We start from the raw sequence: 21,862 nt of genomic DNA on the forward strand, positions 1-21,862 counted from the left end.
TATGCGTACATACGATAACAACAGCAAAAACGTTATAATAAGCTTAACTCCTCATACAAGCCGTTTGCGAGACAATTCCGAATTTCACCGATGGCCTACCTTACCTTTCGCAATGCCGGAGAATGTGGTGCCTGGATAATGGGTAAGAGTCACATTTTGTTCTGATGTAAGACATCTAACGTGCCAATATGCCCCAGATACGTCAGACATAGCCTGTACGTTTGCGTCCTAGGTCATCAGACCTCGGTTCTTTGGATTTTTCTGTCTCGGGCTCGCCTCAGAAGTGACGTATGCATCACTCCCATTGATACAGTTGAAGAACTGGAGTTCCAAATTATACAGCCTTTTGTCATACTCCATTGTTCAGCCACTTTCTCGAAGTCCTTCTCAGTAGCAGGAACCCCACTCTGAAATAACGTCCCGCATTCTATGAGAGAACTGCGTAACATCTCCAGCTTCAGAAGACAGTTAATGACATATCTACCATTGCCCCACTACGCACGCGCCACTCTTGTACATCCTTTCCAGCAAGATCTATTTTATTTCCCAGTATTCTTAGCTGGTGCAGTCTCCTTAAATTTGCTTTCCCCAGAACTCGCTATATCTATTTTGTACACTTAAGAATTCTTTCTATATCTGCCACTATCATTATTGTTATTATTGTGATGAGTATTGTCATTATTATCATTACCATCATTACTGTTATTATAATAATTATTATTATCTTAATCGTGGCAGCAGTATTAAGAGTACTGCCAGCGCTAGCTTTATTAGTTCATAGTCAGTATTACTTCCTCACACTGTCGCAATAGACACTCAAAACATTTTAATACAGTCACATCAAAATTGTTGTTTCTTAGGTAACTATGGTGTAAAAACGGAACTCTATACGTGAAACCTTGGTCCGATGTAAGAGAGGTCCTGATGACTCTAATCAGATCCGATTGAATAAATAAGCAAAATACATCTACACACATACTCCGCAAACCATCGTATGATGCATACCTTTTACCACTACTAGCATTTCCTGTTTTGTTCCACTCGCAAATAGAGCGAGCGAAAAGCGACTGTGTCCCTCCGTATCATCCCTAATTTCCCGTGTCTTCGTCGTCATTACTCTAAATATACGTGACAGTAGAATCGATCTGCAGTCAGCTTCAAGTGCCGGTTTTCTAAATTTTCTGAACAGTCTTTCGCGAAAAGTACGTCGCCTGTCCTCCAGAGATTCCCCTTCTATTTCACGAAGCGTGTCCGTAATACTCGTGCTTTAATTGGACGTACCGGTACCAAAGATATCATTCCGCCTCCTAACTTCTATGTTTTCTTTCAATCTGACCTGGTGGTGGTCCCCAACGCTCGAATAGTACTCAGTACTGGGTTGCACTGTGTTCTATACGCAGTCTCCTTTATAGATAACCCACACTGTCCTAAAATTCTCCCGTTGTTGTTGTTGTCGTCTTCAGTCCTGAGACTGGTTTGATGCACCTCTCCATGCTACTCTATCCTGTGCAAGCTTCTTCATCTCCCAGTACCTACTGCAACCTACATCCTTCTGAATCTGCTTAGTGTATTCATCTCTTGCTCTCCCTCTACGATTTTTACCCTCCACGTTGCCCTCCAATGCTAAATTTGTGATCCCCTGATGCCTCAGAACATGTCCAACCAACCGGTCCCTTCTTCTTGTCAAGTTGTGCCACAAACTCCTCTTCTCCCCAATTCTGTTCAATACCTCCTCATTAGTTATGTGATCTACCCATCTAATCTTCAGCATTCTTCTGTAGCACCACATTTCGAAAGCTTCTATTCTCTTCTTGTCCAAACTATTTATCGTCCATGTTTCACTTCCATACATGGCTACACTCCATACAAATACTTTCAGAAACGACTTCCTGACACTTAAATCTATACTCGATGTTAACAAATTTCTCTTCTTCAGAAACGCTTTCCTTGCCATTGCCAGTCTACATTTTATATCCTCTCTACTTCGACCATCATCAATTATTTTGCTCCCCAAATAGCAAAACTCCTTTACTACTTTAAGTGTCTCATTTCCTAATCCTATTCCCTCAGCATCGCCCGACTTAATTCGACTACATTCCATTATCCTCGTTTTGCTTTTGTTGATGTTCATCTTATATCCTCCTTTCAAGACACTGTCCATTCCGTTCAACTGCTCTTCCAAGTCCTTTGCTGTCTCTGACAGAATTACAATGTCATCGGCGAACCGCAAAGTTTTTACTTCTTCTCCATGGATTTTAATACCTACTCCGAATTTTTCTTTAGTTCCTTTACTGCTTGCTCAGTATACAGATTGAATAACATCGGGGAGAGGCTACAACCCTGACTCACTCCCTTCCCAACCGCTGCTTCCCTTTCATGCCCCTCGACTCTTATAACTGCCATCTGGTTTCTGTACAAATTGTAAATAGCCTTTCGCTCCCTGTATTTTACCCCTGCCACCTTTAGAATTTGAAAGAGAGTATTCCAGTCAACATTGTCAAAAGCTTTCTCTAAGTCTACAAATGCTAGAAATGTAGGTTTGCCTTTCCTTAATCTATTTTCTAAGATAAGTCGTAGGGTCAGTATTGCCTCACGTATTCCAACATTTCTGCGGAATCCAAACTGATCTTCGCCGAGGTCGGCTTCTACCAGTTTTTCCATTCGCCTGTAAAGAATTCGCGTTAGTATTTAAACTGATAGTTCGGTAATTTTCACATCTGTCAACACCTGCTTTCTTTGGGATTGGAATTATTATATTCTTCTTGAAGTCTGAGGGTATTTCGCCTGTCTCATACATCTTGCAATTCTCCCAATAAACCGAAACTGACCACTCGCCCGCCTTCCCCACTACCGTCCTTACATGCTCGTTAGATTTCATATCGATTTGCAACGCTACGCCTAGATATTTAATCGGCGTGAATATGCGAAACAGTTCATCACTAATACTGTATTCAAAAATTAAGGATTGCTTTCCGCATTGAATTACGTTTTCCCACATTTGGGGCTAGCTGCCATTCATCACACCAACTAGCAATTCTGTCTAACAAGCGTGTATTCTTCTACAGTCACTGAACGATGATACTTATATAAAATCGTCATCAGTAAACACCCGCAGAATGCTGCTGACACTGTCCGTCAGATCGTTTAGGTATATAGAGTATAAGAGCTCTCCTCTCACACTTCTCTGGGGCACTGCTGACGAAGCCTTTGTCTTCCATGAACACTCGCCGTCGATGATAACGAATACTGTCCTGTTACTTAACAAATCTTCGAGTCACGCACATTTCTATTCCGTAATTTCGTACCTTCGTTAGCAGTTCCCAGGGGGGCACCGTGTCAAATGCTTGCCGGAAATCTAGGAATATGGAGTATGCCTGTTGTCCTTCATCCATCGTTCGCAGGATACCAAGTGACAAAAGGGCAAGCTGAGTTTCGCGCGAGCGATGATTTCTACATCCGTGGAAATCTGTGGACAGAAACTTTTCCGTCTCAGGGTCATCTATTTGAACAAACAATATGTTCGAGAATTCCCATGAAGTGATGAGTGCTTTCGACAAGGGATCTCAGATCGATTCCAAATTCCTTGATTTCCAGAAGGCTCTTGATACCGTTCCTCACAAGCGACTGTTAATCAAATTGCATGCATATGGAGTATCGTCTCAGTTGTGTGACTGGATTCGTGATTTCCTCTCAGAGAGGTCACAGTTCGTAGTGATAGACGGTAAATCATCGAGTAGAACAGAAGTGATATCTGGCGTTGCGCAAGGTAGTGTCATAGGCCCTCTGCTGTTCCTGATTTACATAAATGATCTAGGTGATAATCTGAGCAGCACCCTTAGATTGTTTGCAGATGACGCTGTAATTTACCGTCTAGTAAAATCATCAGACCATCAATTCCAATTACAAAATGATCTAGAGAGAATTTCTGTATGGTGCGAAAAGTGGCAATTGGCACTAAACAAAGAAAAGTGCGAGATCATCCACATGGGTACTAAAAGAAAACCGATAAATTTTGGGTATACGATAAATCGCAAAAAATCTAAGGGCTGTCAATTCGACTAAATACCTAGAAATTACAATTACGAGCAACTTAAATTGGAAATAACACATAGAAAATATTATGGGGAAGGCGAAACAAAGACTGCGCTTTGTTGGCAGAACACTTAGAAGATGCGACAAACCCACTAGACAGAACAGCCTACATTACACTTGTCCGTCCTCTGCTGGAATATTGCTGCACGGTGTGGGATCCTTACCAGGTAGGATTGACGGAGGACATCGAAAAAGTGCAAAGGAGGGCAGCTCGTTTCGCGTTATCGTGCAATAGGGGAGAGAGTGTCACTGATATGATGCGCGAGTTGGGGTGACAGTCACTGAAACAAAGGCGGGTTTCTTTGCGGCGAGATCTATTTACGAAATTTCAATCACCAACTTTCTCTTCCGAATGCGAAAATATTTTGTTGACACCCACCTACGTAGGCAGAAATGATCATCATAATAAAATAAATCAGAGCTCGAACGGAAAGATTTACGTGTTCCTTTTTCCCATGCGCCATTCAAGAATGAAATGGTAGAGAAGTAGTATGAAAATGGTTCGATGAACCCTCTGCCAGGCACTTAAGTGTGAATTGCAGAATAACCATGTAGATGTAGATGTAGAATTCTGAAAACCGATCTAAAGCGCATTGGTCTGTAATTTTGCGGCTTCGTTCTTTTAGCGTTCTAACACCCAGGAGTCAGTTGCCCTTTCTTCCAGTCGTCTGTGAGTTTACACTGGGTGAGGGATTTGTGATAAATGCGAGCTAAGTGCCAATGCCACAGAGCAGTCTCTGTAGAACCGAACTCAGAATCCGTCTGGACCGTGAGACCTGTCCTCCACAAGGGTGCCTGTGGGAAAGTTAGATTTACGAGATGATCCGAGGCTGTTGGAAAGATTTCGTATCTCACTACAGCAGAGACGAGTGCAGTTTTGGCCCACATGCGAGGACGACGGGTAAGACAGTGCAAAAATGTGCAGCTTGTAACGGGCTTCAGTATTATCAAAAAAAAATGTGTGTGAAATCTTGTGGGACTTAACTGCTAATGTCATCTGTCCCTAAGCTTACACACTACTTAAACTAAATTATCCTAAGGACAAACACACACACACCCATGCCCGAGGGCGGGCTCGAACCTCCGCCGGGATCAGCCGCACAGTCCATGACTGCAGCGCCTTAGACCGCTCGGCTCAGTATTATCGTTTTTCTTGTTAGTGTAGGCCTTGGGTGAAATTTGGGCCCAGTTAACTGGGGACTTTATTGAAAAGTTTACATTTCAGATGCATTTGTGCTAACAGGGACAATATTTCATACTGAAGTATGTTGCAGATCGTAACCACACACTACCATTTGTCTCACAAACCGCTTTTTGAGGATCCTTATTTACTGCAACGTCTTTGCTTCTTTCAGGGAACTCATGACACTTGCTACAACTATTTGTTAAATTGCTACCGGTTTCGATCAACGACCATTGTCTGGCCGTTGAATCAACGTTAAAAGACAGAAATGAAAACAAAACCTCAATATACAAAACGTCATAAAGACACGAATATACAAAACCTAGCTAACGATAAAACTTTCTAATGCAAGTCACATGTCAATCATGTTGAACTATAAAATCGAGCTCAGGTGTCAAACTCATCAATAATAACACAGAAGAATAGTAATTTTCCCACAACCTTCGTCATGCACAGAAACCTAGACACATTATATAGTATGGACATTGCATGACTAGCCAAAGAACTTGTAGGCTCAAAGATAACACCAAAAAGCTGTCCAGTCAGTACAGCTCATGACACACAAAGATAGTTTTAAAATAAAAACAACCATAATTACAGTGATTACAGTACAGTCATAGTTAATACATGAGCAATAATCACAAGCATCAGTTATCAAAAACGTTTTCGTTTTTGCTTCCAATTACTGTATATGCACATCTCAATGTACTATCTGTTTAACAGACATCACATGACGGTAATATAAAAAATGTAAACTAAACTCCTCCCGAACAGGTCATGAAGGCTCAACGGACCGACCGGCCGCCGTGTCGTCCTCAACCCTCAGGCGTCACTGCATGCGGATATGGAGGGGCATGTGGTCAGCACACCGCTCTCCCGGCCGTATGTCAGTTTCTGAGACCGGAGCCGCTACTTCTCAATCAAGTAGCTCCTCAGTTTGCCTCACAAGGGCTGAGTGCACCCTACTTGCCAACAGCGCTCGGCAGACCGGATGGTCACCCATCCAAGTGCTGGCCCAGCCCGACAGCACTTAACTTCGGTGATCTGACGGGAACCGGTGTTACCACTGTGGAATGACCGTTGGCATAAAAAATGTAACCTGTAACAAAAATCTTTAAAACATAATCTAAACAAAGGTGCCAAGTTCTGGGTACAATGTGTAATTCAGTGTATCACAAATCCCAGCAGACAGACGACTCAGGATCAAATGCTTACGATTCCCAGTTACGACTGAGAAGCTACGTTGTTAAGGATATAAGAAAAAACTAACCAGTGGTAAACAATACAAGGTACACAGTGTTAAAACTCAACAGCTTAATGAATGGTTGCTTAGTGATAGTATGCAGAAGACCTGTCAATGAAAGCATTATTTCATGTCCATGTGTATGGCTAAAATAATGTAGCACACAGCATCTAACTTGTAGCCAACCCGGAATTATATGGAATACGTTTCCCAAAATTGATGAGCATGCAATGTCGAAATTTGAGTATATTACTTTTCTTCTGTATTATTATTCATGAATTTGACAGATAATGCGATCTTGTTCAACATAATTGACAGGTGAACTGCGTTAGCAAATATTTTGCGTGTTATTTTTTGTATTTTCTTGTCTTTATGACCTTTTGTACATTGAATTTTTTTTGTGGCTGTGGCCTCGTCGTATAGCGCTTAAGAAGCTAGCTCAGGTTGGCAGAGTTAACATCTGGGCACTGAGTAGCGGGAAATTGACACGTGAAAGCTAACAATTACCTGATCAGCTGAAATGGTCGCATAATGGTTGGCAGTAATGTGAACTTGCGGCGTATGCATGGAGCCCTTGTAATTCTCGATATACCTGCTCTAATCATCATCGAACCCCCAATATCTTTCTCTCTTAGCTCGGGACTCGTGCCCCTGACGTAAACTCGGCTGAAGTTGGAAACATTCGACCAAATGACTTTCATCCATTGTTCTATAGTATGGGTTTTGTGGCCTGAGCACCACCTTTACCGTTACGGACTTTTGCATCACTGTTGACTGGTTTTGGAATTCCAGCTCGGCCTATGTGGGGCTACTTTCGTGTTGCTTTGGTGCTGACAGGGCTTGCGAATGCCACATTCATTTTTACAATAACTTTTGCAGCTGTCGTTACAATTCTCTTCAGTGACCCTCTATCACGATCACTCCACACACAATTTCATCCGCGTTGTGACTTACTGGTTGATGTTTTCCCGCTTTCCTCTGTCCGATATAAATCCTTCATACGGTGCCTCTCGAAACACCGAATACCTCGGCTACATTGATTACGGAAGCATCGATCACACGAGCACCAACGGTTTGTCCGTGCTCGTATTCACTTAGTTCCGACACAATGCACAACTACACAGAACACTGTTCTGTCCATGGCTGACACATGCATAGTACTAAAAACAGTGCACAGGTGTCATTCCTTATCACATATTACAGTTTAACCTGCAGGCTTGGCTAATATCTGCACTTATGTTGGAGCATGCATTTCTCGCGGTTTTTCCATGTACTTGTCTAACCCCTGTTTCTTACATGCGAACCAAGAGGCTATGATCAACATACGTTTGGAAAAGGACACGAGGGTAATCCCAAAAGTAAGGTCTCCTATTTTTTTATAAGTACATAGACCTGTTTATTTCTACAGTGGTTTTCGGGAGGACGACGGTTCAAATCCGCGTCCGGCCATCCTGATTTAGGTTTTCCGTGATTTTCCTAAATCGCTCCAGGCAAATGCCGGGATGGTTCCTTCGAAAGGGCACGGCCGACTTTCTTCCCAGCCCTTCCCTAATCCGATGAGACCGATGACCTCGCTGTCTGGTCTCCTCCTTCCCCCCCCCCCCCCCCCGCCCCCACAAACAACCCAACCCATCTACAATGGTTTACATCAGTTTACAGCTTGAACATTTAGCTATTTTTCGACATAGTCACCATTTCTGGCGATGCATTTTTGTAGACGCTGTGGCAGTTTTTGTATGCCCATTTCATACCAGCTCACCTCCATGCTGTTCAGAAAGTTATGAACCTCTTCTTTCACTTCGTCGTCGGAGCTGAATCGCTGGGACCACAATTAACGCTGACAGGTACAGTGAGACTGAAAAAAATTCAAACGGGCAATTGAGAAACGGAGAAGAGGAGTGTTGAGCAAGGGCGTACACATTCTGCATGACAACGCTCACCCACACATCGCTCGGCAAACCGTTGCTCTCCTGCAGCAGTTTCAGTGGAACATGATCACCCACCTACCCGATAGTCCTGACTTGGCGCCCCATGACTGTCATATGTTCCCTAGGTTAAAAGAACACGTGGCCGGAAAGCGATTCAGCTCCGACGACGAGGTGAAGGAAGAGGTTCATAACTTTCTGAACAGCATGGCGGCGAGCTGGTATGACATGGGCATACAAAAACTGCCACAGCGTCTACATAAATGCATCGACAGAAATGGTGATTACGTCGAAAAATAGCTAAATGTTCAAGCTGTAAACTGATATAAACCATTGTAGAAATAAACAGGTCTATGTACTTATAAAAAAATAGGAGACCTTAATGTTGGGATTACCCTCGGAATAGTCGATACTACTGGTGCAAAGCGCCCTCCGTTATGTAGTGTACATCTGACTAAAGAGAATGAAATTACATCGTAACTTACCACGATCCCATGATGACAAACTCAGTACATAGCAGCATGATGCAGTACAGACGCGTAATCTCAGAACCGAGTTAATGCGAGACAGTCACGATATTCGCTTGTCCACACGCTGTCTCTGTTGTTGGCTGCTTCTCAAATTGTTTTGCCAAAGAGCGTCTCACAAGAAGAAACAACCATATCTTTCATTTTGTCAGTTTTGCGATAAGATGAAAACACAAGTACCAGAAAGTGTGGGGTGCTGTGTTACTGAAAATATCATGTTGAAACCCAGTTATGTTGTGCTGCGTCTCCTAGATTTTCTGCGAGAAACATTTCGCGAGCAACGCATGTCATACTAGAAAGCGCGTGATGCAAGAGTTTCAGTGAAAGTCGAGGGGGCGCCAGTAACGAAAGCTGCGTATGTCTGAACTCATCCGACTCGAGGTACAAGTGCGGAAAGGAAAACAAAGGTCAAACACACTTCTTAAACTTGAAGTGATCTTGGAGTTAAGGTCTCTATCTATGTTAGAAAAACACATTTCGTCGGTTTGGACTGCCTGTAACGAAAGATTAGAAACAAATCAATAATTATGTACCGTCTTCAGTAAAAATATTTCGTTCTTCTATTACAGAAAGAATATAAAATATTGTAATCGCAAATGTTATCTCATTATTGCTCTGTGCTTAATAGTAAGCTATTTTCTGAGAGGAAAGTGGCAACGATCGATCTTTTTCGCTGAGTCTTTTTCTGTATCACTATCTACAGGTATAAGTAACACCTCTTTAGTCTATTCTTCGATATTTTTGTCATGTATTTATTTTAAATTGTTACACGAGCATTGTTTTTTCGAGGTTTAGTATTAATGTTTTTTCTGGTTTGTTCCCTTCAAATGTATTCAATGTTTAACTCAACGTTTTTTATTACACTAACAAAGGTGACATTTATTCTGTGTTCGTCGTGACGTTATAGACTGTCAAGACGTGACGAACTAGAAGCTGACGTCCACCATTTTAGTTACCACAAAGATTAACTTCTAGTGGAAGCGATTTGATAAAAAATACCAGTTTGCGTTATTTTCGAGGGTACTAATGATTTTGATTTCAGTCTCAAGTGTAAAGGAATCACATTCCATTCGTAAACGTACTCATTCGAAAGTTATTTTCTTTTATATCACGAATTTTGGTTGCGCTGTTTACTTTTACTGTAATGGTTCTATTTCTGCCAATTGACTTTAGATTTCGAAAAGCTATCTGGGTAAACTGTTGCGGGAACGCGACAGTAATTAAGGACAAGAAGCAATCGTAAACGTTAGTCCGCTAATGTTTTGAGTCATCCAATATGACGACGCCGATTCGAATCGACGAACAGCGTAAGTTTGTAGCGCCACAGTGTTCGTGCCCCAGTCTTTATTTGAAAAGTCTTTTCCAGTATTGTTCACGAATATTGTGCCCTCTCTGACCATGATAGTCACTTAAAAGTCTGATGATAAGACTTGTAAACCGAAAACCGATTAACAAAATAAATTAGTATTCTAGGACATACACAATATTGTGCTTTGCATTTATAATAAACAGAATAAATTAACAGTTTGCCAAAAGCCGGGTCTGCTGTGAACACGACCTCTTGCTTATCAAGTGCTCCACGGGTATGCACATTACACTGCTGCTGAATCTATCCAACCCCGATCATACGAAATGATAGATTACCCCCATGAAGCTAATAGGTTACTTGGAAAACGAATGCCACCCACATTGGAAAATGTTATTTGGTAAGTTCCTGAACTCGTCAGGATCCTCACGTGTTGCTTATGTCGGGAAAACCGGGCGTTTCAGATGAATAATTTACTTTAATGGTTGCTGTATGGCAGAGTTTGATCTGGTAAAATAGTATGTGTTCAAACAGTCTGTAAAAATTACTCATGACGTCGAGGACATAAAACAATTTGAGAATAAATTCACATAATTGAAATAGAACAATGCTAACAAAATGAATGGTTGTCAGGGTCGCCACCAGCATAAAGCTGGACAGTTACGATTCATATGGTGCCCAGACACGAATTATGCTGTAACCGTGATTGCAGACTTCAAAATTACAGAAAAAAGATATGAATAAAGGAAGAATCGGAAAGAAACGTCAGCTGGCGAGTGAGCTCCAGTTAGTTAACTCGACAGCGAAGCAAACATGAGTGACTACGAGAAAAATCCCCTTCGAAGCAAGAATTAGACTGCAGAAAAACTTGCGTAGCAGTGTGCGAAGCGTGTAGTTCGGGTTAGGAAGCCTAAAAAACAGAAAACAGGAATGAATTCCTCTTGCCTCAGTACATCGCGATTTCCGAAGTCGGCAGTGTGCATTGCAAATGGGATTCACCGTGGCTGCCATTGAATGGTTGCCTTACAAGTGGGGTGCGTTGATGGGCGGCCGCTGTTTAGCTGTCGCTGAGCTGCGCCCATGTGATGTGAATGCGAATCAAGGATCTCATCATCCTCTTGATTAGTCCCCGCGGGTGCGCGCAAGTTCAAAGAGAAACTTCGAAGACTTGGCGCAGGGCCGAAGTCAAGAAAACCACGTACGAGCGCAGAGTCCAGAGTAGCTTCACAAGTAGAAGTTCGAATCAGAATACCCATACGAGTCCAAATACGACTAAGAATGCCTCTCAGTTTTTGGTAGCCTTCCTTCAGATCTCAGAAAGTCACCCCGCACAACTTTTTCCTAGTCATCCCAGAAAGGGCGTAAGTGCTCTTCCAATCATGGGTGTGGAAGTCCGTTCCCTATCTCCCAACATAAAGTTAAAATGTATCCGCCAAAGGAATACGTGCACGTATACGGAAACTGGAGGCTAATGGCGCCCCGTTCGCACATCCAGACCTGTTTGACGAAAATTATGGAAATTTTACTGGGCTTCGCACACCACTCTACGAGAAGTGAAATTTGCAAACACCCGAATGGCTATATATTATGCTCGAGGAAACATATGTGGAGACCACACACAGCAGTATAACGGTAAATGGACAGCTGAGGGGATCCACCCGAAGTTTACTAACATGGCAGAGTTCTCAGCCATCACTCTGCTATTGAGGACACCATTTTTCCGTTCCGCCACTCACTGCTCGCGGAAGTTTACCCACGTGGATAGTTGCTGCAAAGGCTCCTCCGACTGTCCATGTGGCCCACTAGCATAAGACCCAACACTCTGAACGCTGGGCAGCTCTTCCAGAACGTACGACAGTTCCTTCTGTTTTCGCCCCATCGAAAAGGAGTTAGGCTCGAGACGACCAGATGCATTTGATGGAAAAACATACTACAAAAATGAAGCGCTTGAGAGGAGGGTTACCTACACTGTTTGTAACCTCCCCCTCACTTATCGACCTTAATGACAGTGAGAAAAATTAAACCGCATATACCTAATGGAAATCTGGGAAAAGCAATCGTCACCGAAATTAATCTGTCGGTAAAGAGGGAGGAAAGGGTTACATGTAAATGAAAGGAAAATGCAAATGAAACTGGTGGAAATTAATTTTGAAAATGGGTAAAATTAATAAAGAAAGTAAATGTGCGGTCGTTGCGTTAACAATAACTGGCGTTAATTAGATATTTGAGATCTGGGGAAAATCACGGTCGCCAGTCCTATGGACAACTACTACAATAACTGAAAAAGAAAGGTTATTGCACATATAATTAGCACTAAAAGCGTGGCAATTGAAGGTTGACACGTGTTGTGTGAAAACTGAATGTTTGTCAGAAGTAATAAATTTCGCTACACTCTGACTTAATTTAGCAAAATAATTGATAAAACCGGAAAATTGAAAGTCAATTTAGTGACTGAAATTAATAGTGAACTTTGTTTCTGAAGCACTACGAAATTCAATAAAATAAGGTTAGTCTTGGACTACCTCAACAATCATTTCAAAAGCTGCTTGAATCTACGCAATTTAGAAATAAGAGATTTAACTTTGAACTTGAATTAAATGATTCTGAACAATTAACAATAGTAAAATTTAGTACGCACCAAGCTGAGGTGCAGTCACAGGTAAGCTAAAATACGGTAACAAAACTCGCACTCTTAATTTGTGCTTGTGTAATCTAAATATTGTAGCCAGCTATGAATACTTTAACTGAACTTTGAAATTAAAAAAGTGAAATGGAATGATATCACTTTAATGCTGGCGTTTGAATTTCAACGACACTCGGGTTCATTCCGGAAAAGGAAGGGACCGTGCTTGGTAATCCAATTGGGACAATGAGCAACAAAGGTTCGTGCTACGTTGCTGTAATTTTGTGAGGCAAATTGAACAGTTTGAAAAGCTGAGGTCTGCCATACAGTTCTAAAACTTTACGTGCTTCCAGTCTTTCTTGTTGGTTGATTGAAGGTTTGAAGTCGTCGATCGAGGAGGTGGCGACAGTCAGTCATTGTCGGCCGTCGCTGTTGCAGAAGCTGGATGTTGGCGCGCCTTCTTCTCGACACGGTCATCAGGCGAAACGGGCTCTTGATGTGCGCCAGCTAATGCTTCCCGTCCGCGACACCGTGTCAGAAACTATCATAGCAAGTCGAGCGCAATTACATGCTGCCAAACCCCGAAAGCGCGGCAACTCGCGGGAGCGTCACACGACACACCTGCTCCACCGCCCTACTCCAGCCAGACCCCCTCTGCCCGCGCTCCATGCGGCAGAGTTAACACTACCGAAGATCCTAAACACTTTGGTTCTCCATACGACCTATCGATGTAATCGTTCGATAGCATAGTTTTCCCTAGGCCAGACCCAGCGCAAAAATACAAATAATATTTACAAAACAAACCAATTATACATCGACATAAATGCATAAATATAAGGAAAAAAAATTATAGTACAATAGATGGAAATAGGAGAATATGCATTTCCGGCGTTACACGTTACACGCTACCGCCCAGCCACTTATGTAAACAACATGCAGTGCAGCTGGGAAGTCGACAAATAAAACTGAATCGGAAAGAAAGACACAGGAGAGTCCGAACGCAAATTCAGTATGCAAATAGGTTAAAATGTGAGGAGATATGCCTGAAATAGGCCGCCGCCTTACTCCTGATAATGATACAGAAAATTAAAATATTATATGATCAAGACGTCAGAAAGAATGTACTACAGATTATCAATGAAGTTTTCAAATTATGAGGGGTCTTTTGGAGGGGGGGGGGGGGGGCAGTTGAAGAAAATGACTGAGTGGGAAGCGAAAAAAATAAAGACAGGAAATTTTACAGTCTGAGTTCATTGCTAATTTTAACTACGAACTTTTTACTACCTTTAACTACGAACTATTGTAGGCCAGCAATTTTTGTTAATCAGTACAACGAAAAACTAGCCAAAGTTGCAAATTTCACTTCTTTTTTTTTTTAATTCACTCGACGGCTAGTCTCGGGGCGGGACCCATTTTCAAATCATCTTAACATAGTGTAATGGTACTTGAATTGCGTAACCATTACGGCACCTCACCTCAACCTCTCGATACCAGCAATATTCTACTGTGTTTCTGTAAAGTAGTTAACATATTTCTGTGACAACATTCAGATTTGATTTCATTAATGTAGCGGTACTTTGATACATCGATATGTTTATGTTGCAATGATATTATTCTTATGTGTATTCTTTCTTTTGTCACTATGATCTTTGACATACTTGTAACTATTAATTTTGGGCGCGTAAGCGGTTATTAGAGAGTCAAATCTTGGTCGTCATGTTGAATAGACGTAGATTGTAGTAAGTTTGTGAAATGTGAACTTTAACAGTGAGGAAGATATTTTCAAGTATGTTTTATATTGTGAAGTGATGTTGCAACAAAAGTAATAAAAAAAGAAGTGCAACTTAAATTCGGAGTGCTGATACTTTTTACATCACCATTGTCTTAACTTGCAAAAGTTTAATCTTCAAGAATGGTTTGTGAAACACATCTATAAAACTTTTGAACATCGCAGAATAACACCTAGGCCTCTTTGCATCCGAGCTTGGAATCATCACCACCTAGATTTTCGACGATTGAGCCATGAGTTCACAACGAGACCAGCGCGGGGGAAACACTAAAAGATGATTGCCTAGTTTATCCATTATTTCATGAAATGACTTTATTAGCTGTGCTCTAATGATACCTGCCACATAGTATAACTTTGTTGTTGCCCGAAAATGCAATATTTAGCAGCGTGAGCAACACTACAATCATAATTAATTTTTGACCTTTGCTGTGGTAGGGTTGTTAGAATAGTCAGAAAAGGAATTTCCAAACATGCAATCATGCAAAAATGTGCAAACGAACAATTACAGATAAGTGCAGTGAAATTTGCAAATTTGGTTGGTTATTCGTTGTACTGAAATGAAATGATCCTATGGCATTTATTGGCCGGGATATCCCGTTCGGGGTTCGGCCACCGTATTGCGAGTCTTCTACCTCTTCGGCGACTTGAGTGTCAATGATGATGAAGGACACACAACACCCAGTCCCCTGCCGGGAATCGAATCCGGGTCCCGTTGCTTGCTAGGCAGTAACGCTACCGCTGCGATACGGAGGCGGACATTCGTTGTGCTCATTTTAACCAATTACAGTGAAACACAGACTTTTAACGCAAATACCATTCATAAATTCAGTCCTACTCAACGAGTAATGGGGAGATACTTGTTGGGAATTCCATTGAGAGAGAGGAAATAAAAAACAGAGCAGGGAGCCGATTGGATTGAAAGCCGTGGCATTGACTCTAATGACAGTGAAATCGTAAGTAGGAGATACAGCAAGACGAATAAATGATAAACGCACCAAGGAGCTTCTTTGTTGGACTCCAAAATATGAGAAAAGACTTAGACGACAACGTAATGCAACGTGGAGAGATGACGTTAGAAAATGTGCAAGAGCAACGTGGCTTCGTATTGCAGAAAACGTCAATGCAGGAAAAAGGTAGAGGATGCATCATGCAGTATAGGATGTTTATTTATGAAAGAAAATATTATGATCATCTGCTTGATAGTGAGTTAGTCCATCTTTTGAACGCAACACAGCGTGACAAGGATACAACTAGTACCTGATAGGTTTCCGGAAGGACGCGCTACTAAATGTCAACCCTCAGATTGCCCAATTCCCGAAAATTTACGAGCCTGATACCTCTAGATACGACTCTGACAGGTGACACGTACGTAAGCTTCCCGTCTGATCACCTGCATCCATTCATGTCCATTGTGCATTCACACGGACTTGGCCAATTCCAGCAGGAGAATGCCACACCCCATAGGTCCTGAACTGCTACAGAGTGTGTTCAGGAACACTCTACAGAGTGGCTCCATGAACACTCTTCTGAGTTTAAACAATTCTGCTGGCCACCAAACTCCCCAGACACGAACATTTTTGAGCATATCTGGGATGTCTTGCAATGTGCTGTTCAGAAGAGATCTCCATCCCCTCGTACTCTTACTGATTTATGGACAGCCCTACGGGATTCATTGCGTCATTTCCCTCCAGCACTACTTCAGACATTAGTTGAGTCCATGTCATGTAGTGTGGCGGCACTTCTGCGTGCTCGCGGGGGGCTCTAAACGTTATTAGGCAGGTGTACCAGTTTCTTTGGCTCTTCAGTATATGAAGCCAAGCTGTTGAAAGAGGCTGACGGTGTTAAATTCCTGGGATTACATCTTGGTCATAAATTCAACTGGGTACTTGCTTGTAGTATTGGAGCCTTCAACTCCCTCTACAGTTTGTATCCCCTACACTTCTCTGCATTTTCAAACTGATTATTCCATGGTGCCTTAGGACGTACCCTATCAACCGACCCCTTCTTTTAGCTGACCTCTGCAATAATTTTCTTTCCTCTTCCATGTGATTAAGTACGTCCTCGTCAGTTGTCCGGCTTAACACCAACCTGCGGTATTCTTCTGCAAGGCCACATTTCAGAAGCATCTGTTATCATTTTGTCTGAACTGTTTTGAATATGTAGATACTTTTACACTTGCTGTCTGAAGTCTACCATCTAATGAAATTGCTACATGTAAAGCGCGGAGTGAATTCTAAGTTCGAATGTAGTAAATTTGCTTCGGGCAGAAAAGCTTATGATCACAATTGAGCGTGGATTTAGAGAGCAGAACTCGTACGAGACAGAGCTTGCCCTTTTCTTGTACGATATCTTGCGAGCCACCTGTGAAGGGCAACGAGAGATTCCATGTTCCGAGATTTCCGGAAAGCGTTTGAAACAATGCACCACTGCAGATCGTTTATCGAAGTCCAAGCTACGGAATAGGTTCCCAGAAACGTTGAGTGGCTCGAAGAACCCAGTACTTTGTCCTGGACGACCATTGTTCGTTACAGACAAGGCTACCGTCAGGAGTGCCCCGGGGAAGTTAGTTAGTTAGTTATGCGCTCCATGGATCATTTTGCACGATAGATCGTAACGATGTTGAACGAATAATTTTACATTCACATGGTAAATTCATTTGCACATAAGTTTACAGGCTGAACATTTCTAAGGGTTAAAAAAAAAAACCAAAAAAAAAAAAAGGTTTGCAGACGTGAGTTAATAATTCGTGCCCACCACCTTTTACACATTACAGTAATAGAAATTCCTCTATGGAGTAGAAGGAGTTGTCAAGGACAAATTTTCTCGGTTTGTTATCAAATTTTACTTCTCTTTCTGTCAAACTCTTTTGTTGCAGCATTGTGCACCCTTTATTTTGTGCTAAGGACGCCCTTGATGTGGAGTAACGAATGCCCTTTTTCCTTCTGCTACAGTGATTGAGTACCTCATTGTTCCTTTTGATCTGTACTAGATTACTTACAACAAAGTTCATGAGAGAATAAATATGCTGTGAAGCAGTAGTCAGAGTGTCCAACAATTTAAAATATGTCTATAAAATGAGGGTTAACACCACATATTATTCTCATAGTACGTTTTTGCGCAATGAAGACTTTCTTGCTTAAAGATGAGTTACCCTAGAACATTATTCCATATGATAATACTGAACGAAAATGTGCAGAATATGTCAACTTACTGATTGCCCAAGATTTGCAATGGTTCTAAGCACAAATGCGGCTTAAATAAATTGTTTTAGGAGTTCCTTAATGTGTATTTTTTGAATTTGAACCTAATAATTGTGAAATTTCCACCCTATTTATTATTTCCTTACCTTGTGTTATACTCACCATTGGTGTAGTACCTCTAGATGAGCAGAACAGAAAATGTTGTGTATTTTGAAAATTGAGGGTGAGTTTATTGTCACAAAACCAGTTAGTAACACTTTTAAGAACTTCGTTTAGCACTTCTTCTACGAGGGGCGTTTGAAAAGTCCGTGCAATAATAAAAACTACTTACGTGTTCGGGGTAAAACTTTTTTTATTTTTCGACAAAGTCTCCTTTTATACTTATACACTTCGTCCATCGCTGTTCTAATTTGTTGATCCCTTTTGAATAATAGGAATTGTCCAAGTCTCCAAAATAAAAATGAGTTGCTGCAATCACCTTCTCGTTTGAATAAAATCTTTGTCCTGCCGTTTCTTCAAATTGGGGAACAAATAGTAGTCCGAGGGAGCCAAGTCTGGAGAACAGGGGGGATGTGAAACGAGTTGGAATCCTATTTCCATTAATTTTGCGACCACAACTGCTGAGGTGTGTGCTGGTGCATTGTCGCGATGGAAAAGGACATTTTTCCGGTCCAATCGCCGTCGTTTTTCTTGCAGCTCAGTTTTCAAACGGTACAGTAACGATGAATAATATGCACCTGTAATAGTTTTACCGTTTTCCAGATAGTCGATGAGGATTATCCCTTGCGAATCCCAAAAGACAATTGCCATAACGTTTCGGGCCGAAGGACTGGTCTTCGCCTTTTTTGGTGCAAATTCTCCCTTGGTAACCCATAGTTTAGATTGTTGTTTGGTCTGAGGAGTATAGTAATGTATCCATGTGTCATCCACAGTCACGAAACGACGCTTAAAATCCTGCGGATTCTTCCTCAACAGCTGTAAACTATCCTTGCAACACTTCACACGATCCGTTTTTGGTCAAGCGTGAGTAATCGCTTGCGGATAGCTTTCTCATGTCCAAATGTTTATGCAAAATATTATGTACCTGTTCATTCGAGATGCCCACAGCACTAGCAATCTCACACACCTAACTCTTATGTCAGCCATCACCATATCATGGATTTTATCAATGATTTCTGGAGTCGTAACGTCCACAGGGCGTCCACAACGTTCAACATCGCTTGTGCCCATATAGCCACTCCGAAAAATTTTAAACCACTTATAAACTGTTCTAATCGAAGGAGCAGAGTCACCGTAATGTTTATCAAGCTTCTCTTTAGTCTCCTGAGGCGTTTTGCCTTTCATAAAGTAATGTTTAATCACCACTCGAAATTCTTTTTCGTCCATTATTTGACAACCACTCGACCTCCTTGATTCACCCGAATGCCAAATGCAAATAGACCAATACGGCAGAAACATGGTGTGCGTTCTTTCCAAAGATGCTGCTAACTAAATGTGACCTCGATACGCGCCGGTGGTGCCATCTTTCGGACTTTGCATGGACTTTTGAAACGCCCCTCGTATCCTTGGATTGATTGCGATAGTAGTGTCAATCACGGGTGACAATGCGGCCGCAATGTCTGCTATGTTACGACAATGCTGCACCAAGACGTTAACGACGTATTTATTTCATTTACTGCTTCCTTCAGGAATTGGATAATGGCGGCTTCGGTTAAGAAAAGTGATTGTTAGTGGAGCATAAACTATACGCTTAATTACTAAATTTATTGCTCACTAGCTTAGGGCCCTCTGCTCTCCTCGCGTAAACTTCATGGCCTGCACAGATTTTTTATTTATTTGATAGGATTTTTACGTTGTTCACAAATTGCAACACATTCTAAGCTTTACGCTAATTAAGGCCATAGAAGCATGTTTTTTTTCTGCATGTGCTTCTGCGTATAGAAAGCAACTTTCATCCCCTAACAGTTATTTCTTTATATCTAACCGAGAAGTGAAATACCACTTTTCTTAAACTTTGCTTTAATTTTTTGCAATGTAACGAAATATTTTCTTAAAAACTTTTATCCCCTATTGCACTTCCTTAGGGATTGAATTTCCGCAAACAGTGAAACACTTTTTCTTTTATTTCTGACCGAGAAATCAAATACCAGTTATAGATGCAGCCTTTTAGTAGTTCTTCAGTGATTATTTATTTTCAAAACAAGCTATCACCCTTTATTTTACTCCCGTAGTTGTTGAATTTCCAAAAATGCTGAAACACGTATTTTTTTATTTTCTGACTGAGAAACCAAATACCAAATTTCGTAGTTCAAGCTTCAAAATTCCCTTAATAGCGTCATTCTTTCATAATTCCTTTCATCCCCTATTTCACGTCCATTAGGAGTGAAATTTCGGACAATCACTTCTTAAACGATGCCTACGACACAAGATTCACACCCTCTCCAATCTTCAAGTTTCTGTCCTTGGCAGATGGGCTGGGCGATGATGGGTTAGTCAGTCAGGACATTGCCTTTTATACAGCGTGGTCCATTGATAGAGACTGGGCCAAATATCTCACGAAATAAGCATCAAACAAAAAAATACAGAGAACGAAACTCGTCTAGCTTGAAAGGGGAAACCAGATGGCGCTATGGTTGGCCCGCTAGATGGCGCTGCCCTAGGTCAAACGGATATCAACTGCGTTTTTTTAAAATAGGAAACCCCCATTTTTATTACATATTCGTGTAGTACGTAAAGAAATATGAATGTTTTAGTTGGACCACTTTTTTCGCTTTGTGATAGATGGCGCTGTAAAGGTACATTTACACTGGGATACATGTATCGCGACATGTATGAGCGACATGTCAATTTGACATGTCGCGATACATCACCTCATACAAAAATTCACGGAACTTGTATGCGGACCCTCGAGCTCATACATGTCGCGTATACATATTGTATATCGCTTTTTGGCCATATACGCGACATGTATGAGTGACATTTGAAGAACTCGCGCATGCGCAGTACTATCATTTCCTGTCGTCTTGTCGCCTGCCGCTTATTTTGACGATTAGCGCATGCATAGTACCAGGCTCTTTGGCGGCTGTTTGAGTTTTGGAGGTGCCGACTATCGTTTCGGCGTTAATGTATCTGCATAGAACATCAAAAAGTGCCATATGCAACATTATTCTTCGTGTTTGCGAGGCTATTGTGCAAGTTTTATGCCAAGAAGTGAAGGTAAAAGTTTTATATATATCAGAGTATGTAATACATTCTATAATTTTTTCATGCATCTGGCACGTATATCAATTTTTTGCTATTATTCCGGCGGCCTCGCGTGATAATGTTGACAACGGATGCCGACAATCGTGTGTGAGACGTTGGCATTAGCAATCGCGCGACAATGCAAATGTTTTGTAATGAAACCTTCGTTTCAAGAGGAATCCCCAGTGGCCAAAAAACGGAGTGTTACTGCCAACTGATGCTCTGGTGGAATCACTTCCCGAATGTTTGTGTTGGTTTTGGACACAAGAGGAGCCACAAGTGATAACAAACTGCGGAAATCCTCCATACTCATCCTAACATAATTTCTAAAATATGCGCCATCCTCTAGCGTTAATTCGCGAGAAACTCGCTCTGCCACCATCTACGCTTCCTCCGCCTTTTCTTCCTATCATCTTCCAAAAGAGCAAGTGTACCAGCACATAAAAATGTGAAAACTTCCAAATCGTAGTCGAAAGCTATCGCACAGTGATACATATCAACCAGTGTAAACGCACGCACATACATGTATGAGGTTGATACTTGTCAACTCATACAAGTCGCGATACATGTCGCAAAGTCCCATATACATGTATCTCATACATGTGCCGATACAAATGGCAGTGTAAACGCACCTTAATAGTCACAAACGTAAGTACGTGGAATCGCGTAACATTCCGCCAGTGCGGCCGGTATCTGGACTGTTTATCAACTGCGGAAAAGGTCGATATCGT

At 41.7% G+C, this 21,862-nt stretch overlaps 1 pseudogene; it reads right to left on the reverse strand.

The window, feature by feature from the left end:
- Positions 1 to 6,242: 6,242 nt before the first annotated feature.
- On the reverse strand, positions 6,243 to 6,360 carry LOC126424860 (5S ribosomal RNA; annotated as a pseudogene).
- Between the last annotated feature and the right edge of the window lie 15,502 nt (positions 6,361 to 21,862).

This window comes from Schistocerca serialis, chromosome 1 (assembly GCF_023864345.2).
Source record: "Schistocerca serialis cubense isolate TAMUIC-IGC-003099 chromosome 1, iqSchSeri2.2, whole genome shotgun sequence".
Lineage (NCBI taxonomy): Eukaryota > Metazoa > Arthropoda > Insecta > Orthoptera > Acrididae > Schistocerca > Schistocerca serialis.